The sequence below is a fragment of the Canis aureus genome, chromosome 14, assembly GCF_053574225.1.
Source record: "Canis aureus isolate CA01 chromosome 14, VMU_Caureus_v.1.0, whole genome shotgun sequence".
Taxonomy (NCBI): Eukaryota; Metazoa; Chordata; class Mammalia; order Carnivora; family Canidae; genus Canis; species Canis aureus.
The window spans coordinates 12,069,241-12,085,325 of record NC_135624.1 but is presented as its reverse complement, the minus strand read 5'-3'; the positions used below and the strand labels follow the sequence as shown (position 1 = coordinate 12,085,325).

General features: G+C 35.1%; 1 long non-coding RNA gene across 3 annotated transcripts in view; it reads left to right on the top strand.

The window, feature by feature from the left end:
• The window catches only part of LOC144283174 (uncharacterized), a 32,336-nt gene extending 18,971 nt beyond the window's left edge, over positions 1 to 13,365 (top strand). For all 3 annotated transcript variants that reach the window (XR_013351579.1, XR_013351581.1, XR_013351582.1), the window contains exon 6: positions 12,987 to 13,365. This is a non-coding gene — a long non-coding RNA (uncharacterized LOC144283174). The remainder of the gene's footprint in view (positions 1 to 12,986) is intronic.
• The last annotated feature ends 2,720 nt before the right edge of the window (positions 13,366 to 16,085 follow it).

Below are 16,085 nucleotides of genomic sequence, written 5' to 3'. Positions count from 1 at the left end.
TCATTTCTTCTTTCCCATCTCCTTGATCTTTTTGTTCTACTAGCTGGGAAATATCTTCAATATTATCTTCCAAATTTTCTATTAAATTAGTCTTTTTTGGCTATCTTATTTTTCATTTCCAAGTCTTCATTGTCCTCTGTTCTTTTTTTTTTTAAATAGCATGTTATTCTTGTTTTAGCTATCAATCATTATCTGTTATCTCTCTCAGAATATTCCTTAAAGTATGTTCTGCTCCTTTCAGTGTCTCTATTTTCTCTAGGTATTTTATTTTCTCTTTTTCTTTTCTAATGTATGTCTTTCATGTAGAAGATTTTACTCAAATGTCTTGTGATACTTAGCTGTGTGTTTCATATTTAAATATAAGACACCAGAATGCTGTATGGAAATACTATGTGTTTGTGATGAATAGGATGCCTGCTTTCTTTTTCCTTAAATTAGGATCTGTCAGTGTCAGTTTCATTAGGTCTTTTCTTTGAGGTCATTTGGTTCTCCAGAGAAGTGTTCTCTTATTCTCCTACCAGTTTGAGTGTATGTCTTAACACCTCTATTCTAGGAACAGGATAGGGAAGGGGGGCCAGAGTCCTACCAATCAGTATAAAAACTGGACTTAATCCTTTTGGCTTCAGCCTCATTTCCCATCCCATACCTCACACTGATTAGTGTCCATGGTCCAAAGCCTTTGGATGTAGTAATTTATCTAGAAGCTAAAACATTGATTCCTCCAAAGTATAAGTAGGGAGAAAATAGGGAGGGAATTATTTATCTTAGGAGTAGTAGACAAAATCTGAGGATCTAGCTACTTTCAACCATTTTCCTTGTTTTTAGCATTGAGTACATTTTGCCATTCAGTACATTGTGCCTCAATATCCTAAACTTTTCCAGGTTTCTGTAGGGTAAATATACTAAAAAGAAAAAAAGGAAGAAAGAGGAAAAAAAGGCAAAAAGCATGGTTTTTACAGATAACTTCCTATGTAGGCACTCATGTTATAGCTTCCTTTACTGAACACCACTAGCCAGCTGCTTTCCATTTCCCAGAGAATTCTGTTGAAATCTCTCATCATCTTTATCTCCCTTTTTATTTTTTGTTGTTGTTCTTTTTTTGTTGTTGTTGTTCTCTTTCTATTCCTTTACTTACTGGGGCTTCAGGAGAATGAGGAAATTTAGGCATATTTAATCAGAAGTTTTCTCCCTTCATGTATAAATTTAGATTCCCTTCTAAAAGATGTTTCTGCTCATTGCTCTTGCCAGGTCCTGAGTTTTTCCCCAGGGTAAAATATTTTAGGGATTTCAACATGAAAAAAAAAAAAAAAGCCTAGCATGAAAAATTTTCCTGAATTTACATAGAGAAATTTCAATTATAATGTTCTATAGTTTTCCTTAACAAAAAGCATCATACTAGCCAATAGGAGAAAGTACGCCATAATAGCGGTAGCCACAGTTGGCAGCATTGTGAATTTTTAGGCAGTGAACACACTGGCTCAATGAGTGGAACAATGATTCAGTTAATATGATCAAGCTGAGTGATGGAGCTTGAGGGACATCCCTAGAGAAGGAGAATGCAATGTGTTTGCCACTGATCCTATCAGTGTGCTCTGCACTTTAAACTGCAGTCTTAAAAAAGTACAGAATTTTAGTTCACCATAGTCAACTTTTCACCACCAGAAGTCATCTGAACTTTTTAAACCTTGGCCAGAACTTTCAAATTACTTTATCAGAGTCTGAGGAAAGTCTGGTTATAAACTATATGCTAAGTAATACCAGATTGGTTAGGAAAATAGCTTAGTCAAGTTTACCAAATGAGTATGTCCTTTCTTAATTTCACCCTGCTTCTGCTGCCATATCATGGATGCAGTCATTCTGTGGTCCTTGAAAAAAGCATTGTGCAACTGTGAGCTTAGGCCTATGTCATTCTTGTAGACAAAGAAGACACCTCAGACACATGAGGTGATTTTTTGAGTCTCCCAAATCCTCATGCTCATAAATTTTCACCTGCCATTCTCTTTTCTAGGTGTCACATAATGTAATTAAATGGCCACTGAATGCAGAATGAAGAAGCCATATTTTCTAAATTTCCCAGAATTGTGTGACTCAAACAACAGATATATGAAAATGCCCTGTAAATTATAAAGAAATCTGTATAATCCATTCAACCATTTTTGGTTTTTCAGGGAATGCTGACTGACAATTCTGTTTAAGGAATGAACATTTTAAACTTTGGGATAAAAAGAATTTCAGTGGATGAATTTGATGGACCTCACATTTAAGATATTATGATTTCAGAATAGAAAAATACCATAAGGCCTTCTCCAAACTATGCATATTTTCTTGTAACTAACTATAGTGTTTGTTATGGGCTGAATTGTGCCTCCCACCCTAAATTTATATTTTTGAAGCTCAAACTCCACTACCTCAGAATGTGACTTTTAGAGATAGGATCTTTAAAGAGGTAATTAAATTAAAATCGATTTGTTAGGATGGACCCTATAAGGCAATGACTGGTGTTCTTACAAGAATGGGAGGTTAAAACACAGAAGATCATGTGAAAACAGGGAGAAGAACACAACACACAAGCAAGGAGAGAGGCCAACCTCTCTCCTTGTTCAGAGGAAACAACCCTACAGACACCTGATTTTGGACTCTAGAATTGTGAGAAAATAAACTTCTGCTGTTTAAGCCACCCTGTCTGTGGCATTTTGTTATGTGAGCCCTAGAAAACAAACACACTGCTTTAGTATAAAAAAAAAAAAAAAAAAAAAAAGTCAGTCAGTGGCACATGTTGTCCCAGGATATCATGTATTCCTTCCTAGAAATTTCACTAATTGAAAGATTATTGGGCAGCCTGGGTGGCTCAGCGGTTTAGCGCCGCCTTCAGCCCAAGGCATGATCCTGAAGACCTGGGATTGAGTCCCATGTCGGGCTCCCTGCGTGGAGCCTGCTTCTCCTTCTGCCTGTGTCTCTGCCTCTCTGCCTCTCTCTCTCTCTCTCTCTCTCTCATGAATAAGTAAATAAAAATCTTAAAAAAAATTATTTCTTAGAAACAGAGAAAAGATTGCCGATTTTGTTAATTTAATGTTATATTTCACATTATTCCTGATTGTGTTTATTTTTTTTTTAATATTTTATTTATTCATGAGAGACACAGAGAGAGAGAGAAGAAACACGGGCAGAGGTAGAAGCAGGCTCCATGCAGGGAACCCAATGTGGGACTCGATCCTAGGACCCTGGGATAACGCCCTGAGCCAAAGGCAGACGCTCAACCTATACCTCTTGAATAAAACTGCTATATAGTCAGTCGTGCATTCAGTAGCATCATTGGAGTACACGTGTGATTAGCTTTGTTTTTTTGTTTTACCAGATGAAATTTACTAGGCTAAAAGCTCAAATACAGCTAGTATATGAGCCATTTTTCTGGGAAATGTATAGGTTTATATACTTATATATATTTATATATAAATTATGTATACACATGTATAATTTACATATGTATATAATTTGCATGTGTATATATGTGCAAACATTTTTATATATACATGTATATATTAGTCAGTAAATTAGAAAGTTCTAGGTGGGAGATACAAACTTAGAAGTCACTATCTTTGAAAAATAACGTTTCTCATTTATATGTAAGACAACTTGAATTTTTGAAACTTGTAGTTCTGGTATATTAGGTTATTAATATTTAGGTTATTATTTATTAATAAATCAATACAAATATTTTTAAAGTCTGAATAATTTACTGACATAACCTTACTTCCTCCTATGAATAATAGGAAAGAGGACAACTATATTTTATTTAATATAAACATAACAAATGTCAAATATTATCTCCCTGAATATTGAAATATAATCTTCCTGTATATTATTTATCCCAGGGCTTTTCATATATATGGAGATTATATTTGACATAAATCATGTAGTGTGAAAACAATACTATCTTGGCATATCCCTGTTAACAGAATGCCCTTATAAGATTTCTGGTTAAGAAAAATAGTAAAGAGACTTGGAATGCCCCATATGAATCTGAGTTATTTCTGCCATTCGGAATAGTTTTACATTATGCTGGAATTGCTTGGTCTTCTTTGGACTGAGAGGAGTTATTCTAGAATCTAGAAATTCTAGATTATTTTATTACATATAAAAGTAAAATATAGAAAAATTAAAAGGTATTAAATTATTTTTAAATAATGAGCTCATAAGTCAAGGATAAAATATGAATCTAAGAAAAGTAATAGTAATAAATGAATATAAGCTGTTTTTGAAAACAGTATATATTCTGACTTCTCTCTTGTTCCTCTGAGTTGTTTGTGCTTTTTTCTGAGACCAACCCCTGCACTTGGTCACTAGATTTCATGCCCTCTTCTTAATTCAGGCTGTCATTTCAGTAATTCTTCTCTTTTCCTGCTTTTTCATGGATCCTAAGCAATAAAACGTGTTGTAGCTTTTTATATCAGACTTCATACACTCCTTTCCCCACCTGTGTCTTATCAAGAACACAAATGACATTCACCATTCTAAATACACTGGTTCATTTTATTTCCTCATCTTGCTTGCCTTAAGAGCAGCGTTTTAAACAGTGATTTCCAGGGCACTTACTGTCTTGGTTTTCCTCCTACCCTGAAGATCACTTCTTAAACTCCTTTATTGGATCTTCCATATCTCTTGGCCTAGAAACATTAGAATTATAAGTCTCTGAGCATCTCTTTAATCTCATCCAGATTTTAACTGCATAATTGACATTCTTTTTTTTTTTTTTAAGATTTTAGTTATTTATTCATGACCGACACAGAGAGAGAGAGAGAGAGAAAGAGAGAGAGAGGCAGAGACACAGGGAGAGGGAGAAGCAGGCTCCATGCAGGGAACCTGGGACTTGATCCCAGGTCTCCAAGATCATACTCTGGGCTGAAGGCGGCGCCAAACCACTGGGCCATTGGGGCTGCCCCATAATTGACATTCTTAATTGGATGTCTAAAAAGCATTTCTTTTTTTTTTTAATTTTTATTTATTTATGATAGTCACACAGAGAGAGAGAGACAGAGGCAGAGACATAGGCAGAGGGAGAAGCAGGCTCCATATACCGGGAGCCCGATGTGGGATTCGATCCTGGGTCTCCAGGATCGCGCCCTGGGCCAAAGGCAGGCGCTAAACCGCTGCGCCACCCAGGGATCCCAAAAGCATTTCATAATATAATTAAAATTGAACACCTAGGATTCTATTTTTTAATTTCCATCCAAACCAATGTCTCCGATAGTCTCCTCTTCCTCAGTCATGGCAACTCCTTCCTTTCAGGTGTTCAGACCAAAAAATCTTATAGTCTTTCTCTCATATCCTATATCCAATCTGTCGGCAAATACTTCTGGCTTTGCCTTTGAAATATCTTCAGAATTTAACCTCTTCTCACCATGTCCATCTTTCACCTGGAGTACTGCCTTCCTGTGGTTCCTGCATAACCCCTTATTCTCTTACAGTCAATATAAAAGCCAGAATAGGCCTTTAGAAAAATAAGTAAGATCCCATCATTTCTTAAGTTTTTAATTCTGGTATAGTTAACATACAGTTAACTATATTAACTGTTATATTAGTTTCAGGTGTACGATATAGTGATTCAAAAGTTCTGTACATGGGGATCCCTGGGTGGCGCAGTGGTTTGGCGCCTGCCTTTGGCCCAGGTCGCGATCCTGGAGACCCGGGATCGAGTCCCACGTCGGGCTCCCGGTGCATGGAGCCTGCTTCTCCCTCTGCCTATGTCTCTGCCTCTCTCTCTCTCTGTGTGACTATCATAAATAAATAAAATTTAAAAAAAAAAAAGTTCTGTACATTACTCAGTGCCCATCATGATAAGTGGACTCTAATCCCCTTCACCTATTTTTACCCATTTCCTCACCTCCCTCCCTTCTGGTAACTATCAGTTTTCTATAGTTAGGAGTTTGTTTCTTGGTTTGTCTGTCTGTCTGTCTGTCTGTCTCTCTCTCTCTCTCTCTATCTCTCTCTGGATTTTTCCTTTGTTCATTTGTTTCTTAAATCATATGGTGTTTGTCTTTCTCTGTCTTATTTCACTTAGCATTATATGCTCTAGCTCCACCCATCTTGCTGCAAATGGCAAGATTTCATTCTTTTTATGGCTGAATAATATTCCATTGAATATATATACACTATATCTTCTTTCTCCATTCATCTGTTTTTTTGTTTTTTGTTTTTAAAGATTTTGTTTATTTATCCATGAGAGAGAGAGAGAGAGAGAGAGAGAGGCAGAGACATAGGCAGAGGGAGAAGCAGGCTCCATGCAGGGAGCCTGATGTGGGACTCGATCCCAGGTCTCCAGGATCACACCCTGGGCCAAAGGCAGACCTCAACCGTTGAGCCACCCAGGTGTCCCTCTCCATTCATCTGTTGAGGAACACTTGGGCTGCTTCCATAATTTAGCTATTGTAAATAATGCTGCAATAAACATAGGGGTACATGTATTCCTTTGAACTACTGTTTTTGTATTTGGGGGGTAAATATCCAGCAGTGCAATTACTGGAGCATGTGGTAGTTCTACTTTTAACTTTTCCAGGAACCCCCATACTGTTTTCCAGAGTGGCTACACCAGTTTGCATTCCCACCAACACTAAGTAAAGGTTCCTTTTTTCCACATCCTCACCAACATTTATCATGTAGATCCTATCATTTCTTTACACAAAAAACTTCCAACAGCCTCTATCTTATTCTTAATAAAGGCCTTACAGCAGTCTGCTACTATGGTAGTTCCCTATTCTTCTTACCTATTAACTCCTACTTTCCTCTGCTCCAACCCCATTGGCCTTCTTACTCTAGCTTCTTGATCATGAAACATGCTAGAAATAGTACACCTCAAAGCTTTTCCCCTTGATTTTATTTTTGCCTAAAAGATCACTTCCTTGCATCCTTCCACCTTCCCACTGCGTCCCTCTCCACCCCTCCAAACTCCCTCCACTGCCTAGGTCATTGCATGGCTTGTTCTCTCTCTTTCTGGTTTTTGCTCCAATATGACCTTAGTGAGAGAGAGCTTTCTGTAACTCTCCCTCCACCCTACTCTTGGCAATTAGTATACCCCTTTCTCCCTCTGATAATCCACAGCACTTCTCACCATCTCATATGATGTGTAGTTTGCTTATTTAGTTTTGTTTTCATTAGAGTATAAGCCCCACAAAGACGGATTGTTGTTTTGTTCACCTTCTATCTCCACAGCCTAAAACAGTTCCTGGCATATAGAAGACCCTTAATGAACACTTTAAAAATAAATTAACATATATTGATATACTCTACTTTTAACTTATTCACAGCTAGATTTTCAATAACCATAGTCTACTTTTATTTTGGTAAATCATAGCCAATTTACTTTGTATTTTTCTATTACCCACAAACTGTTCATAGATTTTCTTTCTAATCATAGGATAATAGATTTTTAGAGCTAGGGTGAACCGTTAGAGGTGAAAAATCACTTGGCCATCATGGACTATTTATTGCACCTCTTTGGACCTTAGTTTCTTTATCTCTAATTGAATAAGTCAAAGTTAAGTTGTAAATCCAGCTCATCTTTTAAATCAATATACAATTTGTATATCACAATATTAGGAAGGTTCATATTTAGTTTTTTGTCCAATATACCAAAAGTGAGTCACTTTCACTAATACATGGAAATCATTTTCCATGAAGGAAAATTTCTTTCCAGTAGTTTAAGAGGTATGGAGAAGGAGAATGAGGGAATTCAGGCTGGATGCCTATTTTGTTAGTAAAGTGGGAGGTGGCTCTTCAACTGAAAATAAGAAGGATAAAAATAAGAATGGACATTTGGAAAAAATGGAAAAGATTTAGAATGATGACTATAAGGTAGAAAATTTATTGAAGCATGCAAATGCTTTTTCAGGGTAAAATCTATTAAAATAGAAAATTACAGCTGTTCTTTTCAAGAGAAATACAAATGTAAAAAAATTTTAAGTTCAAAGAAATGGTACATCTATGTAACTTTAATGGCACTAAAAGATCTTGATATTTTTTGTTAACTATCTTCAAATTTATAACATACTTAAGGCATTAAAAAATATACTGAGCCTTTAATCTTATGAAGTCTTTCATATGTTTGACTCATGGCTTTGGGAAGAATTGTACTTTCTGGAGCCTTAGGAACAATTGTAGTTTCTTGAAATTCTATTACAAAATTTCTGGAGCCTTAGGAACAATTGTAGTTTCTTGAAATTCTATTACAAAATTCACCTACCTATTCCTATTAGTTCATTACTATTGTAATTCTTTCATTTGGTCATTCATCCAACAGGAAGTATTTGAGAATCTCCTGCCTGTTGCATACTGTGGGGAGTTGTAGGGAATAAACTCGTATAAATATTGTTTTATATCCTGTGCTAATAATTTGAGGATTCTTATCTGGAACTTCACTTACATGTGTTCTTAACAAGAGCCAGAAAGGATCCCTCCTTTCATCTTACTCTTAATGTCCATTCACTTCAGTCTTCAAAGAACACCAAATCCACCTCTAAATATTTCTATCAAATGTCTTCTCTTTTCCATGTCCATTACCATTACCAAGTTCATATCCTAGCAATTTCCTGCCACAAGGATCTAACTGGTTTCTCAGTTTCCATCTCCAGTCACTTCCACAGAGCAATTAGAATTGCCTTCTAAAATACAGATCTGATATCTCCCCAATTAAAATCTCCACAAATTCTTTGCATTCCAACAATCCTAAATCATTAGAACTTTCTCTCAAAGATAATATTGTCTCATACATCATACATTTTTTTTTCTGCAGTTCTCTTCTCTCTCCCTACCCCACATTCCATGCCTTGCTCAGTTCAACCTGTCCTTTCTTACTTAGTGTAGGCATTTCCCAGGAACCTTTCCTTGAGCCATTCCACACCTGCCCCTCTCTGAGTTAGAACTGAACAATCCTCTTGAGTACTTCCATATCCTAATGTAAACACCTCTAACATTCCATTTATTGTGCTGAATTTTCAATAACAGTTGGCTTGCCAATCTCCTACATTTATTCTAAGCAGCCTGAAGGCAAGAAACGTGTCTTTGCTTTTCTGAGGTTAGTACTCAAATATATGGAATGTTTTGTCTGTGTTATAACTGTGGTCCTCAAAAATAACTTTAAGAAACTTAATTTTTGTAATTATAAATATTGAAAATATGTATTTATAAAATACTTATATTCTAAAATATTATGATATAAATATTTTCATATTTTCAGTAAAATATTTTTCATATTTTCAGAAAGATATTTTTCAAATATTTTCAGTAAAACAATCTTAGAAATCTTTGAGTTAAAAAATATTTAAAGCAGTTTCTTACTAAAGTATTGTGAGAGTCTTTTGCTTGAGTTAGGTTCACTGAAGATTAATTTACCTGCAGTAAAATATACCCTTTTTAAATGTATGGTTCTACCAATTCTGATAAAAATATGCAGTTATATAGACACCTCTACAGTCAAGATATGGGACATTTTCATAATTCCCAAAAGTTCCTTCCATCTGCTTCACAATCATTCTCTTCTCGTTCTGCAGCCCATGGCAAACAACCATCTGCTTTCTGCTTCTTTCATTTTGCTCTTTCTAGTCTAATCATACAGTTTATAGCTTTTTGTCTGAGTTCTCTCATTTAGCATAATGTTTTGAGATACATCTTGAGATTGCATCTATCAGTAATTAGCTTCTTTTTATTGCTGAGTAGTTTTAAATTGCAACAATGTTATATTAATATTGATTATTAATAAATATTAAGTATTAATATTCAGTAACAGGATCTTTAGACATATACTTTAATTTCTCTTTGAGAAATGTGGAGGAATGACATTGTTTGGTCATACGATAATTGTTTGAAAAGGCTATAGTCTTTTCAAGAAATCAAAAACCTGGGGTGCCTGGGTGGCTCAGCGGTTGAGTGGCTTGCCTTTGACTCAGGGCATGATTCCAGAGCCCCAGGATAGATTCCCACATCGAGCTCCCCAGAGGGAGCCTGCTTCTTTCTCTGCCTATGTCTCTGCCTCTTTCTGTGTGTCTCCCATGAATGGATGAATAAAAATCTTTTAAAAAAATTTAAAAACTGAAATTAAAATTTCAGTTTCCCCAATAAATTTTTTTTACACCTTTGTTAGAAATTGAGTAGATTCTATTCTGTTCCATTTATTTAAACATTTATCCTTAAGCCAAAACACTGATTACTCTACCTTTACAGCTTCATGATCTTCAAATCAAGTAACATGAGTCTTACAGTTTTTGTTCTTTTCCAAAATGATTTTTGCTATTCTGGATTTTTTGCATTTCCATTAAAGTTTGGAAATCTACTTGTTAATTTCTACAGAAAAGACTGCTCAGATTTGAGTGGGATTTTTTTGAATCTAGAGATAAATTTGGGGAGAATTACATCGTAACAATGTGCTCTTCCAACCCATGAATTTGATTTATCTCTGCTTATTTAGGTGTTCTTTCATATCTTTAAGTTACTTAATTTCTTTAATTAATATTTTGTAGTTTTCAGGATACAAATATTATGTATCTTAAAGGTTCATCTCTGTTTTTTTAACAAAATGTTTATCTTAATAGTTTCTTAAAGTATTTTATGCTTCATGTATTTATTTTTATGTATATTTCTATTTTTATTTTTTAAAATTTTTATTCAAATTTAATTAACATATATTATTGGTTTCAGAGGTAGAGGTCAGTGATTCATCAGTCTTATATAATACCCAGTGCACATTACATCACATACCCTCCTTAATGTTCATATCCCAGTTACCCTGTCCCCCCCACCCCCTCCAGTAACCCTCAATTCATTTCCTATGATTAAGAGTCTCTTATGCTTTGTCTTCCTCTCTGATTTCATCTTGTTTTATTTTTTCCTTTCTTCACCTATGATTGTTCTGTTTCTTAAATTCCACATATGAATGAGATCATGTGATAATTGTCTTTCTCTGATTGACTTATTTTGCTTAGCATAATATCCTCTAGTTCCATCCACATCATTGCAAATGGCAAGATTTCATTTTTTTTTTGATGGCCAAGTAGTAGTCCATTGTATATACATACCACGTCTTCTTTATCCACTCATCTGTTGATGGACATCTGGGCTCTTTCCATAGTTTGGCTCTTGTGGACATTGCTGCTATACACATCGGGGTGCATCTCTAAGTGTTTTATGATTTTTATGCTATTATAAATAGTTCCTTTCAAATTTCAAATTGCAATTGTCACTAATATGTAGAAATATAATTATTTTTGCTGATATTTTTATCTGCAAGTTTTCTCTATTCACTTACTAGTTCTAGTGACTTTTTTGTACACTGTAGGCTTTCCTGTATTGGAGATCATGTCATCTATGAATAAAGAAAGTTTTACTACTTACTTTCTGATCTGGATTAATCGTATTTCTTTTCTTGCTTCACTTCACTGGCTGGAATCTCCAGGACAATGTTAGACTAGTGAAGAGAATATCATTGCCTTCTTCCTGATCTGAGGGAGAAAGCTTTCAGTCTAAATATGATAGGTAACTCTAAGTTTTTGTAAATTTCCTTTATCAGGTTGAAGGAGTCCCCTTCCCTTCTTAGTTCATTGAGCTTTTATCATGAGTGGATGTTGAATTTTGTCAAATTATTTTTCTATAGCTGTTGAAAAGATTATATTGGTTTTCTTTTTCAGGCTATTGATATTGTTAATTCTTATATCTTTTATAAAGTATTTTTTAAATCTCTAGGAGGAACAATGATAGGATTTTGACCACAGAGCCCTTTTTTTCATCGAATGATTTTTAGAATTAATGATCTATGGAACATGCTGGGAAATGCTAATATACAAAATAAATGTATAACATGGGACATAATCCTTTTTAAATGCCTAGGATTATTAATGAGGGGTAGCCAAGATAATGTAGGTAAAGCATTTAGCTTAATGCCAAGCACATAACAGATGCTCAAGACATATTCAAATATTAAAAGCTAATTCATATGTTAATTTGAGCATGAATTCTACATTTATTGTATGTTCACCCTTTCAAGGTAATTGTTAAAGTATTATAAATATTATAAACATGAAAATTAAAATGTCTTATTTAAAACATGATTAAGTTACTATCAGTTTTTTCTTACCCCATAAGCAAAATGTGTGTTCTGTCAGAATTCTAAAGAAGAGTTACTATCACACGTCATATTCACCAGATTTTAACGTCACCCTCCAGAGAGAGGCCTGACTAAAATAAAAGGTGTTCTTCAGTACCAACATGATTATTATTTTAAATTATTTTACAAGTTGGAAATAGCTTTTGTGAAATGAGTTCCACAAGAAAAGAGGCAAGTATGCCTGTTCTATGAACTAGTCGTGTTCATGCAGATTAAGGAGATAGTTGACTCTTTCATGTTCTCATTTGCCTCATACATTTGGAAAAGCTTCAGCTGTTTGGGTTATCTTGGAGATCAATATGTGAACTTTAAACATCACTTCTACCAAAAGAAATGAAAACATTTCTAAAAACTCATGGAAAAAAGGGATATAATTGTTGAAAATACATGCATGCATGTATGTGCAAAGGTAAATATAGCTTTAACTTATATTTTCTTTTTTGGCTTGGAGAATCCCGAACTTATCATTTGCACTAGTGCTATACAACCACAGATAACTTTATTAAGTTGTCAACCACAGGCTGAGTTTTCATTTGGTTGGTATAAAGAGTTTGTTCTTTTCAGTGTAAGAATTCTCTGGAAAGGAGAAGAACCAAACAGTTGCAAATGACACACCAAATATCTCTTTCCTGTTACATGTTTTGCTTGTAAAACTAGGTAACTATGTGGGTCTGAGGATTTTCTGTCCTTGGGACAATAGTTTCCTGACATTTCAGAACAGCAGCTTATAATAATGTTTACATGTAGTTTGATATTGCATGTTGTTAAAAGAATCAATGGGTCTAGACTGGAGTTTATTTTTTAAGTATATGGTAATAATCTGCTATATTCCAAACAGAAGGGCATGTATCCCTGACTCAAAACAAGAATAATTGAGTACCAGGAAGAAGCCACACTGCCTATGCTATTGGGAGTGGGGCCGTGAGTAATGAAGAGGAGAAAAGATGCATCAGGCCTTCATCCCTTAAGCTCTGGGAATGCATAAAGATGTCTGGATCCATAAACAGCTGTGTACCTGGTATGACTCTGCCTCAAAGTGGTCATAAAGTCTGGGAGACCAGCCTTAAAATCAAGAAACCAAGGTTCAAGCCCCACCAATGCCACTTACCTTGGATAAATTTACCAATTTCCCTGAATTTTCTCATCTGTAAAATTCTCGTCTTAATCAATCTTGACTTAAGGTTTTGTGGTAAAAATAAAAGCAACATGCAAAAACATTTTATAAACTACAAATAACTAATATTACAATCTCTTGCTCAAATGCAAAAACTTAGAAATAATTGCAATGGTCATTTTTTATAAAGATTTTACTTATTTATTCATGAGAGACATAGGCAGAGGGAGAAGCAGGCTTCCCACAGGGAGCCCCATGTGAGACTCGATCCCAGGACTTTGGGACCACAACCTGAGCCGAAGGCAGATGCTCAACCGCTGAGTCACCCTGGTGCCCGCTATGGTCGTTTTTAAATTACAACAAACAAAGAAAAAAGGGGTAGGAGCACCTGGGTGGCTCTGTCAGTTAAGTGCCTGCCTTTGGCTCAGGTCATAATCCTGGGGCCCTGAGATCAAGCTGTATTGGGCTCCCTGCTCGGCAGGAAGTCTGCTTCTCCCTCTCCTGCTGCCCCTCCTCACTGCTTGTGCTTTCTCACTCTCTCTCGCTCTCTCTCTCTCAAATAAATAAAATCTTAAGGAAGAAAGAAAAAGGGCCAAATTTGTTTTTTTTTTTTTTTTAAATCTGTGGTCTAGATGACTGCAAGTCTATTTCTTTGAAATATATATCAATATTTTCTGAGTTATGTAGTTGATGTAATGAATCTATAGCTTCTAACGTTTTTTTCCTCTCTGTGGTTATAAGCACTTAGAACCTAGCCCATTGGCATCTGGCCAGTCTCCTCAGGGTTTGAAATTATTGTTAGTGGCTTGTGATGTCTTCAGCTAATGCCTTTAAAAACGTAAGAGGAAAGAATTGAAAGTTACAAACTGGAAATTTCTCAGTTGAGAAAATTACCTGTTTTCTCATATATTTTAGTGCCATCTTTGGTCTTTCATCCATTTGTAGCCACCTAGATGAATCAGCCACAAACAAGTTTTTCAAAGAATTTAAAAATAAATAATAACACTTCAATCTAATCATTAGTCGAGATACTCTTTCAATTTTCTCATACCTAATATATTTAATAACATCTTTATCTTTTATTTTTCTTCATATAGTTTATTTCTTTTGACTTCATATTTGAAACCTACAATAATATCCTAAGATACATTCAGTACTCTTTGAAAACATTATTCTCCATGGACATCCATGACAAGAGTTTTTTGGGTTGCTTTAAATGTCAGCTTCCAAGTGCCATTATATTGTATGTTCAATTTCATTTATGAGTATAAAATCCATAATTTGGTGTTCATCTGACTTCTAAATAAATGCTTGTAAAGTGTTGATATGCAGCAGCCTGGGTGGCCCACCAATGTAGCACCGCCTTCGGCCCAGGGTGTGATCCTGGAGACTCAGGATTGAGTCCCGCATCAGGCTCCGTGCATGGAGCCTGCTTCTCTCTCTGCCTGTCTCTGCCTCTCTCTCTCTCTCTGCCTCTCATGAATAAATAAATAAAAGCTTTAAAAACTAAATAAATAAAAATAAAGTGTTGCTATATTTTTTAAAGTACTACCATCAGAGCATTTCTGTTGACCTCATGAAACAATAAGCCTTTTCACTGAATTGAGAACTCTTTAAGCAGGGTTCTTCTGAATTTACGAAATATCATCTTATGAAGATCTTTGTCCAGTCTCTTCAAACTACTACTAAAAGTAGAGAACTACTTTTTAATTCCAATGTTATTATTTGTTGGACAAACAAAATGTGATATTTTCATTGCATTCATGCGGATTTTAAAATTTAATTAGTGAAACTTAAATGAGAGCTCATGGCTTCTATTAACATTTTGGATAACTCATCTAATCAGTGAGATTCTTAGATGAATGTTTTTGTATTTATTATGCCTTATTAAAATGGTTAATAGCTAACTGTAAGGCACATGCCAAAGATTTTTTTCACATTAATGACTCTGTCTCAAGTAATTTCATCTTCTTTGGTAAGTATGGCCACTCTTCTCTCACTCTATGCAAGCTTTTAGTTTTTATTTCCTATTTCATAAACATCAGAATCATAGTTGATTTCACTATTCTTAAATTTCTTCTTTCTTAAACATTCTTTAATTCTCTACATAAAAATTAAAACATAGAAATAGAATACTTTATTCCTAACTTTCTCTAAATGAAGTCATTGGTCACAAACATTAATTAATTTAATAAAAATACCATGAAATAATATAAGAGATGCTACAGGCATTACACAGGCTTAAAAATCTTTTTTTTTTTAAGGTTTTATTTATTCCTGAGAGACAGAGAGAGAGAGCAGAGACATAGGCAGAGGGAGAAGCAGGCTCCATGCAGGGAGCCTGACGTGGGACTTGATCCTGGGACTTCAGGATCACACCCTGGGCCAAAGGCAGGGGCTAAACTGCTGTGCCACCCAAGGATCCCCCAGGCTTAAAAATTTGAACTAAAAATTAATATAGCCAATAAATGGCAGAACTGGTACTCAAATCCAGGTCTTCAGACTCTTACTTAGATCAATACTTGAATTCCATCCTTGACTTCTCAAAAAAGAACTTTATTCTTTTCTTATCATATATGTAATACATGTTCATTTGTAAACCTTAGAGATTAGAAGGGCAAAAAAAAGATAAACGATAACAAATTATAACCACTGTTAACATCATGGCATACACCCTTCTTGCTCTATGCTGCTCAATGTGGTAACTACTAGCCACATGTGGTATTTAAATTAAAATAAATAAAATAAAAATTCAGGGGGTGCTTGGCTCAATTAAGCATCTGCCTTCAGCTCAGATAGTGATTGATCTTGGGGTCCTGGCAT